This window comes from Rhagoletis pomonella, unplaced genomic scaffold (genome assembly GCF_013731165.1).
Source record: "Rhagoletis pomonella isolate Grant_MI unplaced genomic scaffold, Rhpom_1.0 Rhpom_scaffold_00119, whole genome shotgun sequence".
NCBI classification, from domain to species: Eukaryota; Metazoa; Arthropoda; class Insecta; order Diptera; family Tephritidae; genus Rhagoletis; species Rhagoletis pomonella.
Window position 1 is genome coordinate 158,097 of NW_023458673.1, and position 4,908 is coordinate 163,004.

A 4,908-nucleotide genomic window follows, 5' to 3' on the forward strand; every position below is an offset into this window, starting at 1 on the left:
TAGTTACTCAACGCGGTGTGATGGCTGAGTCGTAATAGATGTTGCTTGTAGCAAGGGGGCCGGTATGTTTAGGCCTCCACCCTAAACTCAAAATAATGCAATGGGTGTACCACCCTAATGTTCATTTATACACACGGGCATGTATACATTTGCATGTAATACTTTCCGCCAAATTAGCTTTCGTTAAGTTACCCATCCAAACAGTTTTACTGTTTGGAGGTTGAACCTAATTTCGTAAAAAGGAGATCGGTCACTTCTTTTCTGGAGATCAAAAGAGGACGTCTATCAGCCATCACCCGACGTCATAAGCGATTGAGGTAAAAGTTAATTTTCCAATCCAATATTTGTGCATACATAGCGAAATATATATACATACTTTGTAATAAAAGAATTACATTTTATACGGAAGACTAATTCCTGTCTTTATTTATTTCCACCATATCTCTAAAATAACATCGGTGCAACAAACTGCAAACCATTGAGCTATCAAGTACGCAGCCGTTGCACCGCTGCACAGAGTAGGTATCGATAGTGTTCGTCCGATACCACCATGTACTCGATGCCTATACTCATTAAAAGTATCGAAGAGAATACTCGATGCTACTCAAATTATTGCTAGGAAAAACCCGATTCTACTTGTACTCGAAAAGTACTCACACAAGAAATTTTAATTCAATGCCCATTTACAATATAACAACATACAGTGGAGAAAAGCTTATGAAGAGCTGAAAATTACTTTTCATATCCTTCTATTTTAAAATGGGGTTACTTGGAAGTGCCGAAATTGGAGATGTTAAGTAATGAGAAAGCTCATTGTTTACATGTGTTTGATTCTTCGGTTTCAAAACGATCTATAGACGACGCTTCCGCAAATCATAGGCTGGCTCCACATCCTCCTTTAATTCGATACGATTTTCGTTCTCCACTTTCGTTAGTTCTAACCCTAGCGAAATCGAGTGGTTCACATCTTGAATCATTTTTTTCAAAAACTACAACACAGATCTATTTTCAGTTGATTTTCCCAAATTTAGCAAACAAGTAAATACTTGAACTTTGTACTCGATACCCATGAAGTACTTGTTCCCGCGTATCGAAGTACAAAAAATACTCGGTACTTGGTAGAGGTACTCGAGTATATACTTCTAAGTACTGGTATCGGGACATCACTAGGTATCGATACCTTGGGTCATATGCATAAAACTAATGAACACTATTTTCAATAGCAATCACTTTAAAGTTTCAAAATCGGTATGCATAATAGCAATGCGCTGTATAGTAATCACTACTTGAGTTTACTACTTCAATTTCGAAAAAGTATATGCTTGTAATTGAAATGCGTAAAAATTGTAATCACTTGAAAAAATAAGTGTTCGCGGTAATTCTCTAGGGTGGGGTAACAACCCCTAAAAAAGGTGCGGAAAAGTCGGGAGGGGTACCAAACGACGCGTTTCGGCCCCCCTAATAACAATCCAGAGGAGGGGAGATAATATTATTAACCATTTAAAAGTTATGAAGTTGTTAAATTTCGTGGTTTTCTATGAGCGATAACCACGTCAAAAATGCACTAAATCACCAGTTTCGGGAAATGTTTAGTAGCGCTCACACCGGTTTTGGGGTGGGGGGCGGAGGGGGAGGGCCCAAACCCCCCGAAGCCCCCCACAATAGAAAGGAGACAGTCGCCGCTTTCTAAAAAGGGGTACCCCCTCTTGGACTCCTCCCACAGGCACCTAGGGAACCGTTTGAAAAAGGGAGAAAAACGGAATTTTCTTAGGCAAACTGAGCAGTTTGAAGTGGAATATGACCCAACTAACAGAAACCGTGGGATTTTTTAATAAAAGAAATTATGCCAAATTAGATATGGGGGGATTTTGAATAAAGAATAAAAAGTTAATTAAAAATAGAAAAAAAAAACAGTTTTTATAAAAAAAAATGTTCTTTATAACAAATGTATTTTTGCGTAGAATTCCTTTCTACGTAAGCGGCCTTCGGCCGCACTTAGGGATTATAACCCTCAGGCAGTATAATTCTCCTTGCTGTGTTGTCAAAGAAGGGGGGCTGAACACCTTTTGCAGAGAACACCTTTTTGCGTAGGCGGCCTTCGGCCGCACTTAGGGATTATAACCCTCAGGCAGTAGAATTCTCCTTTCTGTGTTGCCAAAGAAGCGGGGCTGAACACCTTTTGCAGAGAACACCTTTCTGCGTAGGCGGCCTTTGGCCGCACTTAGGTATTATAACCCTCAGGCAGTAGAATTCTCCTTTCCGTGTTGCCAAAGAAGGGGGGCTGAACCCCTTTTGCGGAGAACACCTTTTTGCGTAGGCGGCCTTCGGCCGCAATTAGGGATTATAACTCTCAGGCAGTAGAATTCTCCTTTCTGTGTTGCCAAAGAAGGGGGGCTGAACACCTTTTGCAGAGAACACCTTTCTGCGTAGGCGGCCTTCGGCCGCACTTAGGGATTATAACCCTCAGGCAGTAGAATTCCCCTTTCTGTTTTGCGAAGAAAAGGAGCTGAACACCTTTTGCAGAGAACACCTTTGTATATTTTTAATGCTTACTAGGTTATATCCTATCTTCTTTTGTCTCTCATTCTTTTGCATATTTTGGAGTTTGACAGCTGAACTCCGCCATTTAATTTGCATATGCAACCAAAGTCAGACGCGTGATTTTGAAGGTGTTTTTATTTAATGAATTGTGATGAATTGGTTAATATTAAAGTCGTAAAGCAAGTTATAACAAATCGAGTACAGTGTAAAGTGAAGGGGAATACAAAAATATATTGGTGAAGTGGCTAATTTAAGCAGAATAGGAGTGATAAATGTACGCTAATTTCCGAATTTTACAAAAAAGGGCATATTTCAAACCCAATTTGTAAATAAATTAGTAACCAAAATTTACAAAAGTGAGTTATAAAATATTGCGTGGACCCTTGACTACAAGTGTGTGAAATTTTTTTTGGATCGGACCACCCATTTGGACGGAATAGCCCGAAATAGTTGTGAGCGGTACTGAACCCCACCCCCAGTTTCCACTTTTAAAACACTACTAAAACGTTTCCGGTTATTATTTTATGCAAACCAAATCATTTATTCACTTTTATTTTATATATTTCGTTAATAAAACAGAGTAAACAAACTTTGCGCCTGCTAAAATTATTATAACCTCAAATCGCTGGTATTGCCACTTTATTTCATATTTCATTTGCGCTATTATACTCAGTTTACACTCTACACTTCATCTTCTTCTTCTTCTTTTTACTTTCATCTAAATAAGATATTGTAACCAAAATATAATAGCAAATTTCGCTATACCATCGCGCGGTTTTTATTAAAAATTTTCATTATTTATCGAGGTATTGATTTTTATGGAAAAAGCGCCGCAGGCGAAAATTTGTAATAAAAAATGGCGCGATTTTTTATTAAAAATTTTCATTATTTATCGAAGTATTGATTTTTATGGAAAAAGCGACGCGAGAGACGACGAAAGAAGATACCGAAAAGCATTGAACAGTGCACACATCTCATAAGGAAAAGTGAATTATTACGAAATACTAATACAGTGGCAGTACTATAGCTATTCAACTTCTTTTTAATAACAAAATTATCTATCTTAGGTTGATAAAACTATGTGTTTCTTTAATAAATAAGTTAAATTATATATTTTAATAGTGTTTAAAAAGTGAGAACAGGTGATTTAGTGAATCTTTGTCGGTGTAATTGCCCATAGAAAACAACGAAATTTAACAAAAGTTTTTTGTTCATAACTTCTAAATGGTTAATAATATTAGCCCCCCCTCCGGATTGTTATTAGGGGGGCCGAAACGCGTCGTTTGGTACCCCTCCCGACTTTTCCGCACCTTTTTTAGGGGTTGTTACCCCACCCTAGAGAATTACCGTGTTCGCTATTTGATTTTTAAGTGTGGGTAAAGGTAGACTTCGTTTTTATTCCATATCATGCCGATGTTCCTGAATCTTGAAAATAGAAAGAAGACTTTCAAAAAGAGAAGAACTGCGGAAGATTTAACATATCGGGCGCTTTATCGATTTTCGCGGGAGAATGTACATTGGCTTTCATCTAATTTCTTGCCAGAAAATCACGAGACCAGAGGTGGTGCCCTATCAAATGAGCTTAAAATGCAGACTTTCTTGCGGTACATTGGTGATCCGGGCTTCCAAGTAAATATTGACTTTAATGGATTTGCATATTTAACCCGAATTTTCTGCTTTCTATAAGGTAGGCGTTAGTGAAGATGTTGGAATCCACCAAACGACCGTTTCCAGGACCGTTTGGGAAGTTTCTCGTTCAATAGTAAAAAAGTCATCCGATTGGATAAAGTTTCCTCAAACCGAACAGGAAATGAACTTGGCAAAAACAGAATGGCAAAGAAAATTAAAGTTTCCAAATGCAATCGGAGCATTGGATTGCACTCATGTACTAATATTAAAGCCAAGCATCCATGGGGACGAATTCATTAACAGAAAGGGATTAGCATCGTTTAATGTTCAGGTTACATTTAATGCAAATGAGAAGATAACAAGCTTTGATTGCAGATGGGCAGGATCCGTGCACGACTCGAGAATTTGGAAAAATTCCATAGTTCGTGAACTTTTAGATGAAAATCCTGCAGGTGCAATTTTGTTGGGCCATTACTCCATGGCTGATGACCCCATATCGTAATACCACGAGCTTTTCGCAAATGGAGTATAACAAACTTCATTGCAAAGAGCGGGTTATAATTGAGCGAGTGTTCGGTCAAGTAAAAAGGCGATTTCCAATTTTGCAGTCGAAAATTCGAATATCAACTAATCGCATACCTACAATCATAGCTCCGTGCTTCGTTTTACACAATGTAGCGAAGTATCTAAAAGAACCTGATTTTGATGAGCCAATAGAAACCACCAATTTTGAAACCG

General features: G+C 38.2%; 1 pseudogene; it reads left to right on the plus strand.

Moving 5' to 3' along the window:
- Window positions 1-3,846: 3,846 nt before the first annotated feature.
- On the plus strand, window positions 3,847-4,908 carry LOC118750045 (annotated as a pseudogene).